The following is a 14852-nucleotide window of genomic DNA, read 5'->3' as shown; positions in this document are numbered from 1 at the left end:
TAGTTTTCCAGTAATTTCATATAATATTTTTTCTTATCAGTTTTATTGAGCTATAATTAGCATAAAATAAAATGCACAACAGTAAACTATGCAATGTGTGTGTATACATATATATAAGTATTTCTAGTTGAGTAATTGAACAATTCTATTACTGGCACAAGATGACTAAGTGTTCAATTTAACTTTAGACAATGAAACTACTAAAAATGTTTCCTGGCATATTACTTTTTTAATGGCCTTGCAGTCACACCTGATGCTGTTTTTTGTGATAGTATTTCCTTAATGACTTTACAAAATCATATTCATATTTTGCATAGGACTTACAACATTGCATCTTTATTGGACTTGTGTAAATTTAGCATTTTCCATGGTTTTAAATTTGAGTGAACGTGCTGTTTTGAAGAGAGAAATTTCTTATATATTTTCAAATAAAAGCAGTAAATGTCTTAGTAGTTAGAGAGGTTGGTATTTACTTAAGCTATATTCTAGGTCAAATATGTAGCAAGCAATAAAAGGATTTAAAAACAAGGTACATGAGAAAAAAATTATAAGATGATGTAGAATAGATGGACAATCTTAGATATCATGGTACAGTTCTTAAAGATTAAGAACCAAAATCTTCAACCAAAGATTATAGAAAAGAAAAAATCATGAAGATTAATGAAGATTTCAAAGTAGTACATAAGGGGGGAGAAATGCAAAATTTGGAGAAAGATGGGAGGGAATAGTTAAGCATGCAAATTAATTATATAGACTTATCTAGTCAATATTAATACTATTAATAAAACATGCATTTATGACCTAAGGTTGCAGTTCAATGGAAGGAAAATATATGTATACCAGTAATTTTCCTATAGCCTAATATGAAGCAAATTTTCTAAAATGTAGAAGCTAATATTTCTCCTTTTATTCCTAAGAAGTTTATTATCAAGGATCTCAGAACCTCAGAATGCCTTAAACAATAAGAATAGCTCAGATGATTAAATGTAGCTTTGGATTTTGGATGATTATACTCCATTTTAATTAGAACCAAGAAATTACAGTAGTTTATATTCCTATGGATGATAATAGAAAAAACCCTAACTAAATTCATCTAATATGATTCTTGTCTAAAGATAGTAAACTTAATCTTTCAGATTAGTTATTTTGACCTATGTTAACCTATCTTTCAAGCCTGTCACAATGCATTCATTTGTTTATAACAACTCTTTTATTTATACTTATAAAACTTCCACCAATGCTTCACAATTCATTTAATATTATTTTGGATTATAAGCTGACAATGTGCAGAAACTTCTCCGTGTAACATTATCACATATGCCGTATACCATGGTGTTGATAAGTTACATTCTTTGAATCTGTTTATCAAGTATGTTAAAACATAAGGGTTATATTTCTATGGTCAACTCAAAAATAAATTTAAAGCTAAAAAATATAGACCATTTACCATAATCTCATTTTACAGTAGGAAACTAAAGTCCTGAGAAATTAAATGTGCAGGAACTTACACAACTAGTTAGATGATGATCAGGGAGCTGAACGCAGATTTTCCTGCCTCCCAGTCCAGGGCTTATGCCACCATGTACCTCCTGTGCATGTGCACAGAATACAGTGTTCTCTGCAGAATGTCTGGATTCCTGGATTCTTTCTCTTTTTCTCTGTCTTCATCCAACCTGGAAAGGCAGAACCAGAGAAGAAGATTTGGAATAAATGTTTCCTGCTGAGACCACAACTATCCTGACTTTCAAAAGAGCTAGCAGTTAGTCAACAGCATGAGAAGGAAGGGGTCACTGAGAAATTGGGAACCATAATCGATATTATTCAAAATACTTAGCTTCCTTTGGCTCCTGGATCAGGGAATGAGTCTTACTGTGAATATGGGTGTATAACTCCTACTCATAGGCTTCTGTCCATAAGTTTTATTTCATATAATTAGAAATTAGTCATTTGTATAGAACAACATAGTAAAGTGAATCTGAAATTCAGTGGGATTATTGGTTTTAAGGGGAAGTAACTCCATACCTCAAATACCAGTACATGTGATTGCAGTCCCTGGGAATTATCAAAATTTACAAATTATGAGTAATAATGAATGACAAGTACTGACTGCTTCAACCATATTAAATAAGTCTTGAGGCATAGATCCTATTCATTTCTCTCAGTACAATTTTTGGGATACAGTAGTTGCTCAAGAAATCTATATATTTACACAAACTGTAAATTTATCCTTTTGTGTTTATTATTTTAAAATTAACCATTAACATTCCAAGAACTTGTGTAATAATAACTGAATTCTTCTTTTTAAAATTTGCTGTCTTCTGTTGTTTCAAGTCTCACAATTAAATTTATCTGATTATTTTTTAAATCCACATATACTTATAGATACTCCCCAAAGTATTATTCTACCTTTTCCTTCATTTTCCTGCCAAGTACTTACTGTCTAATCCATGGTTTAAAAGTTGTTTTTTTCTATAAAAGAACAGATAGTGAATATTAGGTTTTACAGGCTGTGCATTCTCTGTTACAATAACGCAACTTAGCCACTGTAATGCAAAAACTGCCATAGACAGTACGTAAATAAAGGAGCCTTATTGCGTTCCAACAAAACTTTATTTATGGAATCTAAAACTTGAATTTCTTATAATTTTCACATGCCATGAATATTATTCCTTTTTTGTGTTTTGTTTTTTGTACCAGCCAGGATATAACAATGATTTTCAAATGTTTTTTATTTTGACCCCACAATGAAAAAGATATTTTACTTTATGACCAAGTGTACATTTATATCCATATATCTAAATAACTATATAGACCTAGATATATATATGTGTATATATATATACATATATATATCTGTATGTATTGGTGTAAGAATTTCATCCATATTGTAGTTTGTATAAGTACTTCATTCCTTTTCATGACTGGATAATATTCCATTGCATCAATATACCACATTGTGTTTATATATTCATCAAGAGATGAATATTTGGATAGCTTCCAGCTTTTGGCTATTATTAATAAAGCTGTTATGAACATTTGTGTACACGTTTTTGTGTGGCTATATGTTTTCAATTCTCTTGGGTGTATACCTAGGTGTGGAATTGTTAGGTCATTTAGTAACCCTATGCATAAATTTTTTTAGGACCTATCAAACTGTTCAAAAGTGGCTGTTGCATTTAAAATTCCCACCAGCGTATATGAGGGTTCTGATTTCTTCATATTTTAGCAAACATTTGTTATTTCTGACCTTTTGATTAGAGCTATAGTAGTAGGTGTAAAATGGTGCTTGTTGTGGTTTTAATTTACATTGCCCTTATAACTAAAGATATTGAGTAACTTTTCATGTGCCTGTTGATTATCTTCTTTGGAGAAATGTCTATTCAAATCCTTTGTATATTATCTTTTTATTGTTTTGTTTTAAGAGTACTTTATATACTCTTGATACAAATCCCTTATCAGATATATGACTGGCATATATTTTCTTTCATTTTTGTGGGTTAACTTTATACTTTCTTGAGAGTATAATTTAAAGCACATGTTAAAAATTTTTTTGATGTGGTCCAATTTATCTATTTTGTTCTTTTGTTGTTCTGCTTTTGGTTTCATATCTATGAAATCATTGCCTAACTCAAGGTCACAAAGATCTGCATTTACATTTTCTACAAATTGTATAGTTTTAGATCTCACATTTATGTCTTTGATCTGTTTGATGTATTTTTGGTAAATGCTGTGAGGTATGGGTCCAAATCCATTCTTTTTGTATGTGGAGATCTGGTTTGCACAGACATTTATTAAATATTCTCTGCTTTCCCTTGAATTGTCTTTATACTGTTGTTAAAAATCAGTTGACTATAAATGTAAGGGTCTACATCTGAAATCTCAATTACATTCCATTAATCTGTATGTCTATCTATATAAAAATACCACATCCTATTGATTATTGTGTGTTTGTAGTAATGTTTTAAAATCAGGAAATGTGAATTCTATAACTTTGTTCTTTTTCAAACTTGCTTTGGCTCCTCAGTGTTCCCAAAAATTCCATACGAATTTTAGGAACAGTTTGTCAATTTCAGCAAAAAAGGAAGCTTGGATTTTGATATGGATTGTGTTGAATCTGGAGATAAATTTGGGGATTATTGACATCTTAACAAAACTAAGTCTTCAGGTCCATGAATACAGGATGTTTTTCCATTGACTTAGGTCTTCTTTAGTTTCTTTGAACAATGTTTTATAGTTTTCAATGTATAAACCTTGGATTTCTTTTATTAAATTTATTTCTGAGGATTTTATTGTTTTTGATTCTATTGTAAATGGAACTGTTTTCTTAATTTCAATTTTGATTGTTTATTGCCAATGTAAGAAATACAGTTGATTTTTGTATCTTGATCTTGTATCCTGCAGCCTTGTTAAATTCTTTTATCAAATAGTTTTTTCCCGTGGATTACTTAGGATTTACTATATACAAGCTCATGCCATCTTTGAATAGAGTGTTTTAATTTCTTCTGTCCTATCAGGTGTCATTTATTTCTTTTTTTTCTGGCTAATTTCCCTGGCTAGAGCCTTCAGTACAATGTTGAGTAGAAGTGGTAAGAATGGACATACTTGTCTTGTTCTTGATGTTAGGAGGAAATCCTTAAGTCTTTCATCATTAAATATGATGTTAGCTATGGACTTTTCATAAATGTTTTTGTCAGGTTGAAAAGTTCCCTTCTATTCCTGGCTTAGTTTTAGTGTTTTTATCATGAAAATGTGTTGGATTTTGTCAAATACTTTTTATTTCCATCAAATTGAGATGATCATTTGTTGTTTTTTTCCTTCATTCTATTAATATGGTATATTACATTGATCAATTTTCTTAGGTTGAACCAATCTTGAAACTTTTATATACTTGAAGCTCTTTTGGTCATGGTGTTCAATTCATTTATACATTGCTGGATCTATTTTGGTAGTATTTTGATGAATTTTTTTGTTTTTGTTTATTGGTTTTTTCATTTTTGTTATTTTTTTGTGTCTATATTCCTAAGGGATATTGGTCTGTAATTGTAGTTTTGTTACATCTATTGTTTTTCTCTGCTTTTGTTTTTAGGATAACAGCAACCTCATAGCAAGACTTTAGAGTGAGCATTTATGCAAATCATGAACTTTAGTTAATACTAATGTATCATTATTGGTTCTTCAGTTATAACAAATGTACCATACTATTACAAGATATTAATGATAGGGAAAACTATGTGGCGTGGGGAGGGTGGAGAGCATATCAGAATTCTCTGTACTATCTGGTTACTTTTTCTATAAATCTAAACTGTTCCAAAAGTAAAGTTTATTAATTAGAAAAAGTCAATTCACCATTGTTGGGAGTACTCCTGAAATTTATATTTTGTTCCACTGATTTACATATCTATGCTTCACCAATATTAACCTATCTTGATTAGTAGCTTTATATAGTAATATTGAAATAAACTAGTGTGAGTTCTTAAACTTTCTTCTTTTTCAAAATTGTTCTGTCTATTCTAGTTTCTTCACCCTTTGAGAAAAATTGTAGATTCAGCTTGTCAACTTCTGCCAAATAAGCCTGTGGGGTTTTGGGGGTTTTTTGAGAGTTTCAATTTCAATGAAAATAGGAAAAGTTATATATATTTTTTTTACCAAAGTTATATATACATTGTCAGCATGAAGTTTTGAAAAAGTATTGACATTCATTCATTTACAGATGCCACACAAATTTACCTACCTATCTAATAAACAGTATAGATAAAACTCAGAATTTTAGTATATGCGTATTTCTCTTTGCTTGATGCTCACAGTAAATACTTTATGAATGGGTAGAGTGGTACAGTTGTTTAATCATTGCTCAACTATATACATTTGTATTTGAAACAGTATGTTATTGAATCCTTTTCAAAAGCAATTGTGGCCAGCTGCAACCAATTTGTCTGTTAGTACAATAGAAATAGAAATGAATAAAGTTTTCAACTAGCTAAATTAATGTGCCAAAGTCCATCCTTACACACACACACACTCACAGGCATACACAGCTCAAATACAAAATGCAGATGTCAAGGATTAAACATGTAGATATTATATGTGATAGTGATTGTTCATACTTCGGAAGTAAAGAAGACCAATTTGCAGTCAAGTAAAAGTTCTCCCTGAATAATCAAAATGCTGATGTGATCTGGTAGCTGAACAATTACTTTATTCCTGTCTTTAAATTTTTATTCTGCTTTTGTTGAATGAAGTATGAATCAGTCATTGGGAAATTTGCATCACTACAGCTTTTTAGTTAGTTTTAATCCCAGTTCTTAATTGACTATATTTCTGACATTGATGCTTATAACAGTTCATATCTATTGGGACCTGACTAGTCAAAACCAGTTCTTAAAGTTTTACCAATGAAGGAATACAAAATTTGGGGTGCATACTCCAAATATTATAAGATAGCAGTTGAAAATAGGAAACCTAAAAGCTTAGTCAAGGTCATCTCAAAAATCCTTATACTCTAGTGTTCCTTTATAATTGGCAGTTACATAAAATTTTCATTCCCTAAATTATTTCTGTGGAGAAATGTATCTTTAAGATAAATTTATCTTAAGAATGTATTTGATATGTAAAGTTAAAGTAGACTGCCAAATAGTTATGAAGTTCCCAGAGAACGAATATAATTTTTGGAGATTGTTATTCTTTACAATGAAAATAAAATATTTAGATATTACTTTGAACCTTTTAGATGCAGGGTCTATAAAGTTTCATAGATGAAGGAATGTGAGTGACAGACACATTTAGTTTTTGAGATCCAATTTATGTAGACTAAATTGCACAGACCTTATATATTCACAGGAACCTATCAAGACGCATAATATTTCCATCATCCAAAAGAGTCCTTTCTGTGCCTTTCCTGTCAATCTGAACCTCACTCACCGTAGGCAAATAATGTTCTTTTTTCACTCACCAAAGATTATGTTTGCCAGATCAAGAACTGTACATCAGTGAAATGTTATATCATGTATTCTTTGGTGTCTGGATTTTTTCTCTCAGCATAATTTTTAAAAAGATTCTTTCAAGTTGTATGTATTGGTCTATTTTTTTTTAATGCTAAACAGTATTCCATTACATATATTATACCACAGTTTTTTTATACATCCTCCAATTAATGAAAATCTGAGCTTTTCTTTTTTCAAGTTTTAGGCTTCTATGAAACTTTTTGTACAAGTCTTTTTATTAGCTTGTGTTTTCATTTCTCTTGTGCAAATACTTAGATATGTAATTGTTAGAGTGTAGGTAAATGTTTAACATTATAAAAGACTTGCAAACCATTTTCTAAACTGGTGATACCATTTTGCAATCCACCAGCAGCATATAAAAGTTCTTATTGCTACCAATCCTCACCAGGTTTTGATGTTGTTGTTTTTTTTTTTTTTTTTTTAAACATCTTTATTGAAGTATAATTGCTTTACAATGGTGTGCTAGCTTCTGCTTTACAACAAAGTGAATCAGTTACACATATACATATGTTGCCATATCTCTTCCCTCTTGCATCTCCCTCCCTCCCACCCTCCCTATCCCACCCCTCTAGGTGGTCACAAAGCACCGAGCTGATCTCCCTGTGCTATGCGGCTGCTTCCCACTAGTTCTAGAAACAATAAATGCTGGAGAGGGTGTGGAGAAAAGGGAACACTCTTGCACTGATGTTGTTGTTAAATGGCATTTTTGCCTTGCTACTATGTATGTAGAGCTCAGGAGCTCAGGACCTCAGCTAGGCTGAGCTCAGCTAGGCTGAGAGAGAGAGAGAGAGAGAGAGAGAGGTGAGAGATGAGTTCGTAGGTGCTGGAGTAGCCCATAAAAGCAATAAGCCAAAAGAATTACGCCTTTACTCGCTGTGATGGTGTTTTTAGCAAGAGGCTAAAACCAGAGAAAGCACCCTGACTCTCCCTGTTACATTTCCCTACCTGAAACTGCCCACCACCTGAGGGTCCCACAGCTCAGCATAGATGTGGAGATTTTCTCACTATTGAGGGAGCCAGAACAAAAGGCTCTGGTAGCTTTATGGACCCTGAGGAGGAGGGGTGAGGAGGACAAAGGGGAAGGGCTAGGAGTGGAAAACACTGGGTTCTGAGAGCAGAGAAAAGTGTCTTCTCAGTTTCCCCTGGTCTCCCTGCTGTCCCCCCCACCCCCTCCATAAGTAGGTCTCAGCAGATGTACCTGAGGAAGACCTCTGCCCAAGACATTAGATAAAGAGATCTGGGAATGAGGGTACCAGGGCTAGGAATGCAAATATATGAAGAGCATGACTTACCGGAGGGGTTTGAGTCCTTGCCTGCTTCTCCCTTCATAGACTGTGATGCATGGGCTGTACACCAAGTCTGATGTGGGGAAGGCAGCTTTCCCCCTGAGGCCTGCCAGATAAAGCCTTTGTAACTGCCTATGCTCAGACCTGGAAAATCACACATGGGTTTTTAACCAGGAGCCAGACTCTGGACCTAATGGTATCACACTGATGTATTAATTTGCATTTCTCTCATGACTAATGATGTTGAGTATGATTTCCTGTCTTTACTGACTATTTCTTCTTTTACAAACTGACTCTTTGAAGATCTTGCCTATTTTTAACTGAGTTAATCTTTTAACTTTATTGTTGAGTTGTAGGAGTTCTTTACATATGAAAAGTACAAGTTCTTATCAAATATACGTATTGTGAATACTACATGGTCTATGCTTTTCCTATTCATATTTTTAATGGTATCTCTTTCTTTTGAGGAGACACAATTTGATAAAACTTTGTGGCTTCTCTTTCTGTATTCTACTATGAAATATTTGCCTCTTCTTTAATATTTATAGTGTATCTTTTGAAAATAATAAATAGCTGCATCTTGGTTTTTTTAATCCAATTTGACAACATCTGTTTACATATAATCCAGTTGCAGTCAGTTTCAAGTCTGCTATTTTAATAGATGCTTTATCTTTACCTCATCTGATTTGAGTTCCTTTTTTCTCTCTTTTCTTTCCACATTGGAATTGAGTAGTTTTAAAATATCTACTGGCTTTTTAGGTATAGGTTTTCCTTTAGTGATTGCTATTTATATACTAATCTCACACAATATCTCTTGAATTAGTATTATACAATTTAGTTTATAAGAATAATACCACAATATAAATCCATTTAGTCTTGTTATATTTTTTGTGCTTTTGCTGCTTATACCTCTGTTTATATACAAACTCTTAAATATCCTGTGATTATCTTTGCTTTCAACTTTCAATTATCTTTTAAAGAAATAAGAAAAAAATAAAAGAATTTTAAAAATATTTATCTACATATTTACTATTTCCAGAATATTGTTTTCTGTCTAGTGGTTTGAGTTTCCACTGGGTGTCATCTTACCTTTGCTTGAAGGATAGCTTTTAATATTTCTTGTAGTCCATAACTATTACTGTCAAATTCTCTGAGTTTTAATTTATTTTCAGTTGCCTTTATTTTGTCTTTATTTTTAACAAACATTTTCACCTGGCAATGAATTATAGTCTGACAGATTTCTCTTTCAGCACTGTGAGGATGCTGTTCCATTGTGTTCTCTCAGGCATCAAGTCATGCACTGCTTGCTTTCCAACATGTGAAAAAAGTTTCTTCCTCTAATTTATCCAGTTTTATGGTTTTACACAAGAGTTTAGTCTGATAAGAGATACTGTACATTGTTGTGGTCAAATGCCTAAATTTGGCCTTACTGACAGCAAATATTAGACTTTCTTTGAGTGGATTCATTTTTCTTTCTATCAGTGAAAAGTCTAGTACATATAACACTATACTTGGCTTACTAGTAATATTGGAGCAATGTTGTCAAATGTATTTCTCTTGCCTATCTCAACAATATAATTGTATTTTGTTCTATACTTCTCAATATTGGACAATTATAATCGTAGATAATTATTAGTTACTGAAGAAGAACAGTTATGTTTTGTGAGTATTGTTCAATTGTCATCACCAATAGAATGATATTCAGATGTGTTATTTCTGGAAAACTTTATAAGTAATAAAAGCACCATGCCTAGGTCATTTAACTTTTTCTAGAGTCATTGCTTTTTGGCATCATTATTGTGGGATAGTATGTTATTATACTGTCAGTACAATAGGTGTTGCTTCCAGGTGTATTAGCAACTGCTTCAGTTAAACTTGTGGTAACTAGTTCCTGATCATTTTGAAAAAAATAAAAATTAATAAACATCTTATATTTCTTAATGTTCTGAAAATTATGATCTTGAGCTCAACTAAGTTAATACTACTTCTTTGAATATTAAAAATTCCTCTGAGTTTTGTTGGCCTGTAGAACATTTGCTGACTACATATTAAGTAAGACCTATGGAAGTAATATTCTGGAGTTGAAAATGATCAGTTCTTTACACTCTGCAAGAAATCTTCCAGAGATCAGAGCAGCTTTTGCCATAGTAATAATATTTTAGATATTGTTTATTTTCAAGAGAAATCTTATTGGATATTTATATGAGCTAAATAATTGATGGGCTTGATTGTGTCAGTTTCCCTAGGATATTATAGACTTATTTGCATTCTTAATTTCCAATCACACAGCATACTCCTTTTAATACTGAACTGTTCACAATTCCCTAAAATTGTCTAATTTTTTCAAATCTGTGAAATTTGTCCTATTAATACATCTCTTTGGAATTACCCCAACTACTTACTACTGTTATATACCAGTGGACCTTTCAAGGCTTAACTCAAGTATTACTCCCTCTATGGAGTGTTCCAGTCTCTGAAGTAGAGTTGACCAGTCCTTACTTTTTGCCATCAAAGCAATTATGACATGCTCATGATTTTTAAAATATTTTTCTATTTCTCTTTAAAGACATAAAGTTTGAGGGGTCTGGAAATAAAGAATCTATGTAAAATAATTTAAGTGCTGGGGTCTGTGTAGGTATTCAGTCTCTAGCCATGACCTTGCCAACTTACTATATCTCTGCAAGTCTCAGTTTCGTCATCTGAAAATGAACACTAACTTCCATGACTTCTTTTGGAGTTGTTGGTAAGATAACCTGACCTAAAGAAAATAAAGCACCTAAATAAATAGTAGGAATACAACAAGCCCATGGTAAATGTTATTGCAATATTTCAGAAACACACTAGGTGTCCCTACTTTCCAACACAGATTTTTCCAAAGTGCGATAAGCAGACTCTAACATTTACCTCAATAATTAGTTAGTCAAAAAAAAAAAATACTCAAAAGATATTTAAGAGACATTTGATTACATCTGCAGTGACCAAAATAAAGCATTCAGTCTTCATGAGCTATTGCTGGATTGTCAAATATAAATTATTTCAAACAAACAGGGCTCAGATTGGAACTCATAATCATCAATCATTTTGTCATGATTTCTGAATATATCCAACAATTGATTCAAGGAACAAGTTGAAATACTGCTAATGCAAACATATAAGTAAGGTTGGGAAAATAATCATCATGGAAATTTAATTGCATTTTCACATTTATTTATAAAATATTTCAAAACTTATTATGTGAGATTATTTTTAAGTAATTCTGTTCCATAAATGTTGCCATAATTATAATTATTAAAGAAATAATTGAGGAAACTGGATTTAGGTTAGTTACTTATGCTAAGTTAAGAAAAACTGCCATACTTGTTGAATGATGAGCAGGAAAAAGAGAAAACAGTCCCTACTCTTTAAAGAAACTTCCTAAATAAAATTTTACCTCAATGCGCATATAAATGTCACTTTGATTTATAAAATTGTTTAATGCTTCTTGGAAAGTAACGGTACTAATGCTTTTTTTAAGTGAAGCAAAAGATCTATTAAGTAAATATTAGTGTTATTATATAAGGGTTTGGACTGACTGATATTTACTTTATTTAAAAACCAATGTTAATTTTCTAAAGACACAAAAACATAATACATCTTTTTCACTTTAAAAAACAGAGTTATCACATTTAATTATTTTGTGATTTGGTATTAGGTTCATAATGGAAGGCAAAAGGTAAAGCTCAATTACAAGTAAGATTTTTCCCCCAAATAGAGACCTTCATTGGCAAACATTCCTTTGGAGTAAAATGGTAGCCAGTGTCTACTGAGTTATACCAAAGCACAGTTCAGAGGATAGTTACTTTTCGGCTTGAATAGATTATTTTAGACTGCTTCCTTCGTCTCAAGTGAATGTGATTAACAAGATGAAAGACAACAACACTAAACATTGTTCAAAGGGCTTTAAAAGTCAATAGTGAGAACAAATTAACTGATTATATAAAGTAGCTAATTTCTGCCACCATAAGAATCACTCCTCTTAAGTGGGATCTATTGATTTATCAGACATATATTTGGGGATTATCTTTAAAAGTAGATTAGAGGAAGTAATTGAGTAAATTTGAGCTTTTTATGGGAAAATATATTATTATTAATAATCTCCTTATAGATTTATTTTTAGGCTCACTTTCCTTATAGTTTAACTAATGAGCAGAAGGATATGTAATTTAGAGCAATAATTTTTAGTCAGAATGTATTTTCTAATTTCTCAAGTCATGTTTTCTCAAGTGGATTTCTAAAATAGCTAAAATATGAATAAAATCAAAGACATTGTAAAAGATCTGGGCATAGTTAAAATAATCAATGCACTTTCTTAAGTCCAAATATTGATTCTAGCTGTTTACCAGGACAGGATCATTTTTTCGTTCTGTTCTTACAATTCCATCTCAGGGCCCTGGGTAGAATACCATTTCTCACAATGATTATACTGACTTATTTCCCCCATGTTCCACTTCGTGTATTTAACAAAACTGACAGGGTACAAGTATAAATGAATATAATCAAAATTGACCTAATGAACCTGGTCCTCAGAAATTTTTCACCATGTATGACATTATTATATTGATTCTTAATTACATTAATGTTATCTCTAGTAATGTTACCTTTGCTACTATTTAACTTATCTTTGAATATTTTGATTCCCTGGTGGAGAATGTAGGTTAGCTCACTTGGTGTCTGTAACAGATGATGTCATTGCTCTGCCAGTAGCCCCTTGGATGTCTTTACCATTTCATGTCCACAGGCTCTTGGTATGCTTTCATTCTCAATAGCTAGCACTTGTATCTCTTTTTCAGAGGGCTTCCCTCAAACTGGCAGAACTCAGATATGGAGTATGGGAATTGCTTGAGCAATTACTCTCTCCAGGAAGCTGCCCTGAACCAATGACCTGTGGGTGTAGGAATATAAATATTTCTGCTCTCCTCTCCCAAACAAGGCAATGATGTGGCCCTGCCACTGACTCTAAAACTCCTTTATGAGACCGAGTCAAAATCATCCACTGGGATATCTGACTTGATGTTTTATCTTTGCTTGGCTTTCTTCCTTTCTTTGTCTCACCCGTTTATCTCTATTAGATTTTCCTGTAAATAAATCACTTTCACACAAAACTTCCAGGTCTGATTCTATGGAACATAATTTAAAGCAATATCCAATTCCTACTTTCTTCTCCTTTTCTTGATTTTACTAACAGAGTTTGTAAAAGCTAAATACTCAATTTGCCTACCTTCCTTATAACTCAGCTAACCAAGAGACTCTGAGAATCCTGGCCCTGACTTCATCAAGCCTCTGAAATAAAGGAAGCAGCAACCTAACTATAGTTCTTGTTATATGAGAAAAATATACTTTCATTTGTGTTATTTTAGCTGTATATTCCAATATTTCCTAATAGATTATGGTTTTTAGAGGAAAAGCACCATATTTTCTACCTCTTTAGATCTTTTTATTGCTCTCTGTAATGTAAAAAAATGTTATCATGTGTGTATAGAGAGAATTTTATGTACAATTTTTATATATTGTATGTTGATAATTTAAAAGGCACTCACATATTATAAAAATTATTTGTTGATTTTATACATGTATAATTTTTTTCCCTTCTCATCAGACTATAGCTCAATGAGGTCAAGGAAATAGATTTCCATCAATTTATCCCTAATGCCTAGAAAAATGTCGAATGCATAGAATAAGTTCAATAAAAAACTTGCATAATTAACTTAATTAAAAATAAAATATATGCAAAAACAATGTAAATGATACAGTATTTTTAGGGTTTTTAAGGTAACATTGCACTTACTGTTTTGTTCCTCAAAGAAGACTTAGAAAATATATTGATAGATTATTGTATCAAATATGTTGTCAATATATTTTATGGATGCTACAATATCTGTTGTAGTGGTTAGATAAGGATATAGGTGAATGGATGGATATAAGAATGAATAAAAGACAATAATTTTGACTGCAGTTTTATAAAGGATTAATTCTGAGTTCATGAAAAGCATGCATATTATATTTTAGTTCAAAATTCAAGTTTTCTCTTTTTTAACTTGGAAGAACTGGTTGGATAACAAGCAGCAAATGAGTAGCAATGTGGCAGATAAATGAATGTGCCCTGGACCCAAATCAGAGAATCTCAGTTTACCATTCATTAGTTACATACCTTGAATATATTTTCAGGCTCTTATAAAGTAAGGGTAAGCATGACCTTACAAAGCTGCATTGTCATCCAGCAGTATCTATTCCATGCTGCCCATGCCATATTACTACCAGTTACACTACCAATGGATATTTATAAGACATCTGCTATTAGATTGAACAATATGAATTTACTGTTTTTATAATTTTAAAAACCTGGCAGAATATTGGCAATTTACAGTTCAACCTAATTTAGATGAGAGATATTTTAGAAGGTATAAAAATTAACAAGACTCTGCCCTGCTGTCAACGTTCTATTAAAGGACCTGGTGAGCAAATGTCATTTTATGTAAAGTGACCTAAATGGTAAAGTAAATCACACAGTTGACTCAAGTTTGTTTAC

This window comes from Eubalaena glacialis, chromosome 1 (assembly GCF_028564815.1).
Source record: "Eubalaena glacialis isolate mEubGla1 chromosome 1, mEubGla1.1.hap2.+ XY, whole genome shotgun sequence".
Lineage (NCBI taxonomy): Eukaryota > Metazoa > Chordata > Mammalia > Artiodactyla > Balaenidae > Eubalaena > Eubalaena glacialis.
Note: the sequence above shows the minus strand (reverse complement) of the source record.